At 46.5% G+C, this 12,835-nt stretch overlaps 1 protein-coding gene across 1 annotated transcript in view; it reads right to left on the bottom strand.

Annotated features, from left to right (window-relative positions):
* Positions 1-12,835, bottom strand: part of SART3 (spliceosome associated factor 3, U4/U6 recycling protein) — a 329,224-nt gene that overhangs the window by 131,076 nt on the left and 185,313 nt on the right. The window lies entirely within an intron of this gene.

The following is a 12,835-nucleotide window of genomic DNA, read 5'->3' as shown; positions in this document are numbered from 1 at the left end:
AACCAGACGTGGCTGAACAGTCGAAGACGTGCCCCCACAGGAGCTTACTCCCTCAGGGGAGCCCTAGCGTCATGCGGTGGATTTAGCAGAGGCCGGAGAGGACTTCTGTTCCTGAGAACTAGCTGTGTTGTGCAGCTTTTTCCCTCTGCCCTTACCTCTTGCAAGAAAGGACGAACCACGTGCTCTCTTGTTTTTATTGGAACGAAAGGACTGCATTTGATAATGAGGCGCTTTCTTAGATTGTGAGGGAATATATGGCAAAAAATTTGATTTACCTGCCGTAGCCGTGGAGACGAGTTCCGAGAGGCCCTCTCCGAACAATTCCTCACCCTTGTAAGGCAACAATTCCATATGCCTATTTTAGTTGGCATCACCTGTCCACTGCATGTGCCACAGAACACGTCTAGCAGAAATCGACATAGCGTTGACTCTAGAACCCAGTAGACTAACGTCTCTTTGGGCAGGTCATATATATATATATATATATATATATATATATATATATAAAAAAGACATCTTTTACACACACACATACATATATATATATATATATATATATATACATACACACACACACACACACACACACACACACACACACACACATACATATATTAGGGACAATAACATGGTATCCTTATCTAGGGTTTCAATCTCCGCTGATAAGATATCTGTTTACGCTGCTACAGCGCTATAAACCCATGCCGACACAATCGCCGGTCTGAGTAGTGTACCAGAATGTGTGTAAATGGACTTCAAAGCACTTTTACTGCATGCTATCTGCAGGATCCCTGAGGATAGCTGTAAAGTCAGCGCTACCTTTTTGGGTAAACGTGTCAATGCCTTGTACACCCTAGGGGAAGATTCCCATCTTATCCTGGCCCCATTAGGGAAAGGATACTCCCTGAGAATTCTTTTTGGGAAGCTGCAGCTTCTTGTCTGGAGATTCCCGCTCTTTTACTTCATGAGAGGAGGAAAATTTACCTCATCTTTCTTCCCCTTAAACATGTGTACCCTCGTGTCAGCGACAGATGAGGACAGAAAAACATCTTTTATTACAATAATCATATATTGAATACTTTTCTGCCAGTTTTGGCTGTACTTTGCATTATCATAGTCGACACTGGAGTCAGACTCCGTGTCGATATCAGTGTCTATTATTTTGGATAGTGAGCGTTGTGAGACTCTGAAAGTCTCTCTGACATAGGGGCAGACATGGGTAGATTCCCTGTCTGTTCTCTAATCTTTTGTGTAATAAATTCATCTTAGCACTTAATTTCACATATCCAATCAGGCGTCGGCGTTGTCGACGGAGACACCACACACACACTTGCTCCATCTCCTCCATAGGACAGCCTTTTACCTCAGAGTTGTCGACACACACGTACCGACACACCACACACTCAGGGAATGCTCTTCTGAAGACAGTTCCCCCCCACAAGGCCCTTTGGAGAGACAGAGAGAGAGTATGCCAGCACACACCCCAGTGCAATATGACCCAGGAAAAACACAGCAATTTAATGTTTACCCCGTAGCGCTGTTATTATCTGCGCCGAATTATGTGCCCCCCCCCATTTCTTTAAAACCCTCTCTTCTACCGTGGTATGAGCAGGGGAGAGTCCGGGGAGCTTCCTCTCAGCGGTGCTGTGGAGAAAAACATGGCGCTGGTGAGTGCTGAGGGAGAAGCCCCGCCCCCTCGGCAGCGGGCTTCAGTCCTGCTAAAAGTGTAAAATTGGCGGGGGATCATGCATATATACAGTGTCCAGCTGTATATATGCTCTCTTTTGCCAAATAAGAGGTTTATATTGCTGCCCAGGGCGGCGCCGCCACCCCCCCGCGCCCTTACAGTGACCGGAGTATGTAAGGTGTATGGGAGCAATGGCGCACACCTGCCGTGCTGTGCGTTACCTCAGTGAAGCTCACGAAGTCTTCTGCCGCCTTTTGAAGCCTTCTTTCTTCTCATACTCACCCGGCTTCTTTCTTCTGGCTCTGTGAGGAGGACGGCGGCGCGGCTCTGGGACGAACGTCCAGGGCGAACCTGTGTTCCGACTCCCTCTGGAGCTAATGGTGTCAAATAGCCTAAGAAGCAGAGCCTATCATCTAAGTAGGTCTGCTCCTCTCTCCTCAGTCCCTCGATGCAGGGAGTCTATTGCCAGCAGTGCTCCCTGAAAATAAAAAACCTAACAAATATTCTTTCTTAGCAGGAAACTCAGGAGAGCTCCCTGCAGTGCACCTATCTGCCTCTGGGCAGTGTCTCAAACTGGGGGAGGGGCATAGAGGGAGGAGCCAGTGCACACCCAGAGTCAAGTTCTTTCTTAAAGTGCCCATGTCTCCTGCGGAACCCGTCTACCCCCCCATGGTCCTTACGGAGTCCCCAGCATCCTCTAGGACGTTAGAGAAAAGAGAGTAACTGTTATGTATCAATCTGCAAAGAGCGTGTACAAATTGTTGTTACAGGATAAGACTTCTATTTGAGGATTCTAATTAAAGATTTAGGGGTCTATTTACCAAGCCTTGGATGGAGATAAAGTCGCTGGAGATAAAGTACCAATCAATCAGCTCCTAACTGTAATTTTTCAAACACAGCCTGTGGCATAGCGTTTAGGAGCCAAATTAGCTGGTACTTTATCTCCAGTGACTATCTCCATCCAAGGCTTAGTAAATAGACCACTTAGCCACCATAATTCAGAAGATATATGTTCCTTTTCTCCTGGCCAGCCTGTCTGACTTTTTGGGGGACATTTACTAAGCAGTGATAAGAGCGGAGAAGTGAGCCAGTGGAGAAGTTGCCCCATCAACCAATCAGCAGCTCTGTATCATTTTATAGTATGCAAATTATAGATGGTACTTCAGTGCTGATTGGTTGCCATGGGCAACTTCTCCACTAGCTCACTTCTTCGCTCTTATCACTGCTTAGTAAATGTCCCCCGTTGGTACATATGGTACATTTCAGGCATTCCCGTCCTCAGGTGGTAATTTCCGGGTGACCACCCAGGTGAAGTGCACATTAGGCAATTTTCTATAAAGAACTCAGACATGGGATTTTTCCGCTTGGAGGTTATGGATCAGCTTTCAACTATAGCTGTTACTACAGGCAACAGTCTCTTTAACCTGCTACATTTATGCGAGTATGCCTAGTTGTAATAGGCCCTCACTTTCTCAGCTTGGTCACATACTTTTTAAACTATGAAGTGGTTCATAGAAACTACAAGACATAGTGGGCCTGATTCAGATGTGGATGGAGGGCCGACCTGCGCTGCAAAATACAGAAGCGACGGCCTCCAATCCTCAAAACAGGGATGTGTCATCGCTGTTGCGGAGGAGGGACAAGGGCAGAAGCTCCGTCAGAGGACAGATGTTTCCTGGCCTCTTGGTAGCTCCTGCGGCAGCCGGATTGCACAACCCCATGAGTCATGCAGCCAGCCAATGGTGTTGCAGATGAACCAATGCTGCATCCTAGGACGTAGTTCGGATCAGCGATGGAGCAGGAGGTGTGACCACATAAGTGCTATCACTGCTACTGCGCTATGTATGCAGCAGGGATAGCAACTCAGTGTGTACTTTGTTAGCATTTATTTCAATAGACTCTACATTGTTACCACTGATTTCACTTGGATCACTAGAGTGTGTACACTGTTTTATGTTTGCCATTGCAACATTATATACTTTTGAAGTCAGGAGGCATCAGTAATAATTTTCTCCATTTCACCACTGAGAGACTGACTGGTTTTGTTTGGTATTAACATAGTATCTGAGGTTGAAAAAAGACAATTGTCCATCGAGTTCAACCTATCCGTGGTCTACCATGCATGATGATTTGTCTAAAATTGACTGATGCTGATGTCAGCCGTAGCATTTTATCCCTTTTTGTAGTAACTATAATGCGTGACTATGCACCATAACCCTGGATATCCTTATCCATTAGGAATTTATCTAACCCATTCTTAAAGGTGTTGACCGATTCCGCCATTACAACTCCCTCAGGCAGGGAATTCCAAACACGTATTGTCCTTACCGTGAAAAAGCCTTTACAACGTATTGTGCGGAATCTCCTCTCCTCTAACCTGAGCGAGTGTTCATGAATGCTATGTGTTGATCTGGCCAAAAACAGGTCCCGCGCAAGCTCTGTGTATTGTCCCCTTATATATTTGTAGATGTTGATCATATCCCCTCTTAGTCTCCTCTTTTCCAATGTAAACATGCCTAGTCTTTCAAGCCTTTCCTTGTATTCCATCGTCTCCATGCCCTTAATTAGTTTAGTCGCCCTCCTCTGAACCTTTTCTAGCTCCAGGATATCCTTTTTGTAGTACGGTGCCCAGAATTATACACAGTATTCAAGGTGTGGCCTCACTAGTGATTTATAGAACGGGAGTATAAAATCCTCGTCCCTTGCATCAATTCCCCTTATGCATGCTAGTATCTTATTAGCCTTTTTTGCTGCCATCCTACTTTGGGAACTGCTGCTTAGTTTGCTATGAGAACCCCTAAGTCTTTTTCCAGTACAGTATCCCCTAATGTTACCCCATTCAGTTTGCAGGTGTTATTTCTGTCCTTGCTACCACAGTGCATTACCTTACACTTGTCTGTGTTGAAGCGCATTCTCCATTTGGCTGCCCATGCTTCTAATTTAACTAAGTCATTCTGAAGAGACTCAGCATCCTCCTCTGTATTTATAGCCTTACACAATTTGGTATCATCTGCAAAAATTTACACCATGCTCTCTAGATCTTCTGTTAGGTCATTAATGAAAATGTTGAACAATAGCGGTCCTAATACCGAGCCTTGCGGCACACCACTTAACACTTCAGTCCAATTTGAAAGAGATCCATTAACCACAACGCGCTGCTCTCTGTTATCTGACCAATTCTTGACCCAAGTGCATATAGAACTTCCTAGCCCTATTTCTTGTAGCTTATAGATAAGTCGCATGTGAGGTACTGTGTTGAAAGCTTTGGCAAAGACTAAAAAGATTACATACACGTCTTTACCCTGATCGAGGTTTGCACTTACTGTTTCGTAAAAACCAAGTAAGTTGGTTTGACAGGATCTGTCCTTCACGAATCCATGTTGATTCCTTTTAATGATTTTATTGGCTTCAAGGAACTTCTGAATCCTATCTCTTAGAATACCTTCCAGTACTTTCCCCACTATAGATGTAAGACTAACTGGTCTATAGTTACCCGGTTCAGCTTTACTTCCCTTTTTGAATATAGGCACTACTTACGCTATACGCCAGTCTTTGGGAACCATACCTGATATAACGGAATACTTAAAGTTCAAAAATAGCGGTTTTGCCAGTTCAGAGTGAAGCTCCATTAGAACCCATGGGTGAATACCATCGGGACCTGGTGACTTATTAATCTTTAAATGTTTTAATCGGTCACAGACTACTTCCTCACTTAAATAAGTACCTATCAGTGGGATATTCTCATTATTGAGATTATGTGTTAGTCCCTGAATTGGGTCCTCTCTAGTAAATACTGTTAAAGATACTTATCTTAGTTGTATGTATGTAAACGATAGAAGCCTTACTGGTAAAAAGGGCGAACTAGAAATAATTGCAGCAAGTAAACAGTATGATATTATAGGCATTACTGAAACTTGGTGGGACGAATCTCATGACTGGGCAGTCAACCTAGAAGACTATACGTTGTTTAGGAGAGACAGACTAAAAGAGATAGTATTCAGAAGTTCCTTGAAGTCAATAATGTCATTAAAAGGAATCAACATGGGTTTGTGAAGAACAGATCCTGTCAAACCAACTTACTTGGCTTTTATGAAACAGTAAGCGCAAACCTCGATCAGGGTAAAGAGGTGGATGGAATCTTTTTAGATTTTGCCAAAGCATTCGACACTGTACCACACATGAGACTTATCTACAAGCTACAAGAAACAGGGCTAGGAAGCACAATATGCACTTGGGTCAAAAACTGGTTAGATAATAGGGAGAAGCGCATTGTGGTTAATGGATCTTTTTCAAATTGGACTGAAGTGCTAAGTGGTGTGCCGCAAGGCTCAGTATTAGGACCGCTATTGTTCAATATTTTCATTAACGACCTAACAGAAGGTCTAGAGAGCATGGTGTCAATTTTTGCAGATGATACCAAATTGTGTAAAGTTATAAATACGGAGGGGGATGCTGAGTCGCTTCAGAACGACTTAGTTAAATTAGAAGCTTGGGCAGCGAAATGGAGAATGCGCTTCAACACAGACAAGTGTAAGGTAATGCACTGTTGTAACAAAAACAAAAATAACACCTACCTACTAAATGGGGTAAAGTTAGGGGATTCTGTACTGGAAAAGGACTTAGGTGTCCTCATAGATAGCAAACTAAGCAGTAGTACCCAAAGTAGGACTGCAGCAAAGAAGACTAATAAGATATTAGCATGCATAAAACGGGGAATTTATGCTAGGGACGAGAGTATTATACTCCCGTTACATAAATCACTTGTGAGGTAACACCTTGAATACTGTGTACAATTCTGGGCACCATACTACAAAAAGGATATCCTGGAGCTAGAAAAGGTTCAGAGGTGGGCGACCAAACTAATTAAGGGTATGGGGATGCTGGAATACGAGTAAAGGCTTGCAAGACTAGGCATGTTTACACTGGAAAAGAGGAGATTAAGAGAGGACATGATCAACATCTACAAATATATAAGGGGACAATATATAGATCTTGCGCAGGACCTGTTTTTGGTTAGATCATCACAGAGAACTCGTGGACACTCGCTCAGGTTAGAGGAGATTCCGCACAATACGGCGTAAAGGCTTTTTTACGGTAAGGACGATACGTGTTTGGAATTCCCTGCCTGAGGGAGTTGTAATGGCCGACTCGGTTAACACCTTTAAGAATGGGTTAGAAAATAGGATATTAAACCTACCGGTAAATCTATTTCTCCTAGTCCGTAGAGGATGCTGGGGACTCCGTAAGGACCATGGGGTATAGACGGGCTCCGCAGGAGATAGAGCACCTAAAAAGAACTTTGACTATGGGTGTGCACTGGCTACTCCCTCTATGCCCCTCCTCCAGACCTCAGTTAGAGAACTGTGCCCAGAGGAGATGGACAATACAAGGCAGGATTTAGAAATCCAAGGGCAAGATTCATACCAGCCCACACCAATCATACCATGTAACCTGGATCATACATAACCAGTTAACCGTATGAACAACAACAGTAACGGTCCAAGACCGATTTCAACTGTAACATAACCCTTATGTAAGCAACAACTATATACAAGTCTTGCAGAGTTTCCGCCCTGGGACGGGCGCCCAGCATCCTCTACGGACTAGGAGAAATAGATTTACCGGTAGGTTTAAAATCCTATTTTCTCTTACGTTCTAGAGGATGCTGGGGACTTTGTAAGGACCATGGGGTTTATACCAAAGCATCCAATCGGGCGGGAGAGTGCGTATGACTCTGCAGCACCGACTGAGCAAACGCTAGGTCCTCATCAGCCAGGGTATCAAACTTGTAGAATTTAGCAAAAGTGTTTGACCCCGACCAAGTCTCCGCTCGGCAAAGTTGTAATGCCGAGACGCCTCGGGCAGCCGCCCAAGAAGAGACCACCTTCCTAGTGGAATGGGCCTTAACCGAATTTGGTACCCGCAATCCAGCCGTAGAGTGAGCCTGCTGAATCGTATTACAGATCCAGCGAGCAATAGTCTGCTTCGAAGCAGGTGCGCCAATCTTATTGGCCGCATACAGGACAAACAGAGCCTCTGTTTTCCTAATTCTAGCCGTCCTGGCTACATAAATCTTTAAGGCCCTGACTACGTCCAGGGATCTGGAATCCTCCAGGTCACTTGTAGCCACAGGCACTACAATAGGTCGATTCACATGGAATGAAGAAACCACCTTAGGCAAAAATTGCGGACGTGTCCTCAATTCAGCTCGATCCACATGAAAAATCAAGTAGGGGCTTTTGTGTGACAAAGCCGCCAATTCTGAACTCGCCTTGCTGATGCCAAGGCCAACAACATGACCACCTTCCAAGTAAGAAATTTCAACTCAACCTTGTTAAGGGGTTCAAACCAGTGTGATTTTAGGAACTGCAACACCACGTTGAGGTGCCACTGGAGGCACAAAAGGAGGCTGGATGTGTAGCACTCCCTTTACAAACGTCTGGAGTTCTGGAAGAGGCAATTCCTTCTGAAAGAAAATCGAGAGGGCCGAAATCTGAACCTTAACAGAGCCTAATTTCAGGCCCATATCCACTCCTGTCTGTAGGAAGTGGAGAAAACAACCCAGATGAAAATCTTCCGTAGGTGCATTCTTGGTCTCACACCAAGACACATACTTTCGCCAGATACGGTGATAATACTTAACCGTCACCTCCTTCCTAGCCTTTATTAACGTAGGGATGACCTCTTCCGGAATCCCCTTTTTCGCTAGGATTCGGCGTTCAACCGCCATGCCGTCAAACGTAACCGTGGTAAGTCCGGAAATACACAGGGCCCCTGTTGCAACATGTCTTCCCTCAGAGGAAGAGGCCAGGGATCTACTGTGAGCATCTCTTGTAGATCTGAGTACCAGACCCTTCGAGGCCAGTCTGGGACAACGAGTATCGTCTGTACTCTTCTTTGCCTTATGATCCTCAACACCTTTGTGATGAGAGGAAGAGGAGGAAACACGTAGACCGATTTGAACACCCACGGTGTTATCAGAGCGTCTACTGCCACTGCCTGAGGGTCCCGAGACCTGGCACAATACCTCTGAAGCTTTTTGTTGAGGCGTGACGCCATCATGTCTATTTGAGGAGTTCCCCAAAGACGTGTTATGTCTGCAAAGACTTCTTGATGAAGTCCCCACTCTCCTGGATGGAGATCGTGTCTGCTGAGGAAGTCTGCTTCCCAGTTGTCCACTCCCGGAATGAAGACAGCCGACAGAGCACTTACATGATTTTCCGCCCAGCGAAGAATCCTGGTGGCTTCCGCCATCGCGACTCTGCTTCTTGTCCCGCCTTGGCGGTTCACATGAGCCACTGCTGTGACATTGTCTGATTGAATCAGAACCGGTTGGTTTCGAAGAAGACTCTCCGCTTGTCGAAGGCCGTTGTAAATGGCCCTGAGTTCCAACACATTGATGTGTAGACAGGACTCCTGGTCTGACCATAGTCCCTGAAAATTTCTTCCTTGGGTGACTGCTCCCCATCCTCGGAGGCTCGTGTCCGTGGTTACCAGGATCCAGTCCTGAATTCCGAACCGGCGACCCTCCAGCAGGTGAGCACTTTGCAACCACCACAGGAGAGACACTCTGGCCCCTGGGGATAGAGTTATTTTCCGATGTAAGTGCAGATGGGACCCGGACCACTTGTCCAGAAGGTCCCATTGAAAAGTCCTTGCATGGAACCTTCCGAAGGGAATGGCCTCGTAGGCCGCCACCATTTTTCCAAGAACTCGAGTGCATTGGTGAACTGACACTTTTCGGTTTTAGCAGGTCTCTGACCATGTTCTGGATGTCCTGGGCTTTCTCTATTGGGAGGAAGACCTTCATTTGTTCCGTATCCAGTATCATACCTAGGAACGGTAGTCGAGTTGTCGGAATCAACTGTGACTTCGGTAGATTTAAAATCCAACCGTGTTGCTGGAGCACTCTCAGAGAGAGCGCCACACTGCTCAGCAATTTCTCCCGTGATCTCGCTTTTATCAGGAGATCGTCCAAGTATGGGATAATTGTGACTCCATGCTTGCGCAGGACCACCATCATTTCCGCCATTATCTTGGTGAAAATCCTCGGGGCCGTGGAAAGTCCAAACGGCAACGTCTGAAATTGGTAATGACAATCCTGTACAGCGAATCTCAGGTATTCCTGATGGGGGGCATATATGGGGACATGCAGGTACGCATCCTTTATGTCCAGAGACACCATAAACTCCCCCTCCTCCATGTTGGCTATTATCGCTCTGAGTGATTCCATTTTGAATTTGAATCTTTTTATGTACAGGTATAGGGATTTCAGATTCAAAATAGGTCTGACCGAACCGTCCGGTTTCGGGACCACAAATAGGGTTGAGTAGTAACCTCTTCCCTGCTGGTGCAGGGGAACCTTGATCATCACTTGCTGTATAAACAGCGTTTGAATTGCAGCTAACACTACATCCCTTTCCGATGTGGTAGCTGGTAGGGCCGATTTAAAAAATCGGCGCGGGGGCACCTCCTCGTATTACAGTTTGTACCCCTGGGAAACTATTTCTAACACCCAGGGATTCAGGTCTGATCTGACCCAGGTCTGACTGAAAAGTCGAAGACGTGCCCCCACCGGTGCGGACTCCCTCAGGGGAGCCCCAGCGTCATGCTGTGGGTTTTGGAGCAGCCGGGGAGGACTTTTGGTCCTGGGCACGTGCTCTTTTGCCTCTACCCTTACCTCTGGCGAGGAAAGAGGATCCCCGACCTCTTCTGGACTTGTGCGACCGAAAAGACTGCATCTGATAGGGTGTTACTTTCTTTTGCTGTTGGGGAATATATGGTAAAAAATTTGATTTACCTGCTGTAGCTGTGGAAACCAGGTCCGTCAGCCCATCCCCAAACAATACCTCACCCTTATAGGGTAGTACTTCCATATGTTTTTTGGAATCCGCATCACCCGTCCATTGGCGAGTCCATAAGGATCTTCTCGTCGAGATAGACATGGCATTGGCCCTAGAAGCTAGCAGTCCAACGTCCCTTTGAGCATCCCTCATAAATAAGACTGCGTCTTTAATATGGGCTAGAGTTAAGAATATAGTATCCTTATCCATATTATCAAATTGATCTGTCAGCTCATCTGTCCAAGATGCAATTGCGCTACACACCCATGCCGACGCAATTGTCGGTCTTAGCACAGCACCTGTATGAGAATAAATACACTTTAAGGTAGTTTCTTGCCTGCGATCTGCAGGGTCCTTAAGGGCCGCTGTGTCAGGAGACGGTAGCGCCACTTTCTTGGACAAGCGCGTCAGGGCCTTGTCCACAGTGGGGGGTGATTCCCAAATCTCCCTTTCCTGCTTAGGGAAGGGGTATGCCATATAAATTCTTTTGGGGATCTGCGGTCTCTTTTCCGGAGTCTCCCAAGCTTTTCCAAAGAAATCATTTAATTCATGAAATGTGGGAAAATTAATAATCTCTTTCTTTTCCTTAAACATGTGTACCCTTGTGTCGGGGACCGAGTGTTCATCCTCAATATGCAACACATCCCTTATTGCCACAATCATACACTGAATGGTTTTAGTCACCCTAGGGTGCAATTTTACTTCGTCATAGTCGACACTGGAATCAGAATCCGTGTCGGTAGTAGTGTCTTGTGTTAAGGGACGATTTTGAGACCCCGACGGGCCCTGTGAGTCGGTCCAATCCGAGGATTGACCCCCTGATGTCCCCCCTAAGTCAGCCTTATCAAGCCTCTTATGTAAAGATGCCACACTTGCATTCAACATATGCCACATGTCCATTCATTCCGGAGTCGGCACAACCGACATGGGACACACCACTCATTTGCTCCACCTCCTCCTTGGAGAAGCCTTCCGCTTCAGACATGTCCTCACCACGTACCGACACCCCCCACACACAGAGATTAACCTCAAGGGGACAATACCCCAACCAGGCCCTTAGGAGAGACAGAGAGAGAGTATGCCAGCACACACCCAGCGCTTAATAACAGTGTGGAAAAATATGACCAGATAGCGCTTTTTTATATAATAATATTCCAATTCCCACTCACTGCGTCGCCAATGTGCCCCCCTCCTCTTTTTTTCCAGCCTGTGAAGTTCAGCAGGGGAGAGACCAGGGAGCCAGCGTTCAGCATGCAGCCTCTGTGGAGAAAATGGCGCTGGTTAGTGCTGAGGATCAAGCCCCGCCCACCCGACGGCGGGCTTCGGTCCCAGTGCTTTTTTTATTAAAATGGCGGGGGATTCTTGTATTTACTGCCTCAGCAGCCTAATCCATCTTAACATGCCCAGTAGTGAGGAATATTGCTGCCCAGGGCGCCCCCCCCAGCGCCCTGCACCCTTCAGTGCTGCTGTGTGTGTGTATAGTGGGAGCAATGGCGCGCAGCTTACCGCTGCGCGCCTTACCTCATGAAGATCTGATGTCTTCTGTCGCCTGATGTCTTCTGCCTTCTCATACTCACCCGGCTTCTATCTTCGGCATCTGTGAGGAGGACGGCGGCGCTCTGGAGCTAATGGTGTCAAGTAGCCTAGAAACAGAGCCCAACCGTAAAGCCAGCCCTGCTTCTCTCTCCTCAGTCCCACGATGCAGGGAGCCTGTTGCCAACAGGACTCCCTGAAAATAAAAAACCTAACAAAATTCTTTTAAAACAGAAAACTCTGGAGAGCTCTCTGCAGTGTACCCTTTCTCCTCTGGGCACAGAATCTAACTGAGGTCTGGAGGAGGGGCACAGAGGGAGGAGCCAGTGCACACCCATTGTCAAAGTTCTTTTTAGGTGCCCTATCTCCCGCGGAGCCCGTCTATACCCCATGGTCCTTACGGAGTCCCCAGCATCCTCTAGGACGTAAGAGAAAAATTCCTAATGGATAAGGATATCCAGGGTTATGGGGCAAAGTCACGCACTATGGTTATTATAAAAAAAATAAGATTTTACTCACCGGTACATCTATTTCTCGTAGTCCGTAGTGGATGCTGGGACTCTGTAAGGACCATGGGGAATAGCAGCTCCGCAGCAGACTGGGCACAACTAAAGAAAGCTTTAGAAATACCTGGTGTGCACTGGCTCCTCCCACTAAGACCCTCCTCCAGACCTCAGTTAGGATACTGTGCCCGGAAGAGCTGACACAATAAGGAAGGATTTTGAATCCCGGGTAAGACTCATACCAGCCACACCAATCACACCGTATAACT

The sequence above is a fragment of the Pseudophryne corroboree genome, chromosome 1 (assembly GCF_028390025.1).
Source record: "Pseudophryne corroboree isolate aPseCor3 chromosome 1, aPseCor3.hap2, whole genome shotgun sequence".
Lineage (NCBI taxonomy): Eukaryota > Metazoa > Chordata > Amphibia > Anura > Myobatrachidae > Pseudophryne > Pseudophryne corroboree.
Note: the sequence above shows the minus strand (reverse complement) of the source record. Positions and strands in the feature narration are given on the sequence as shown.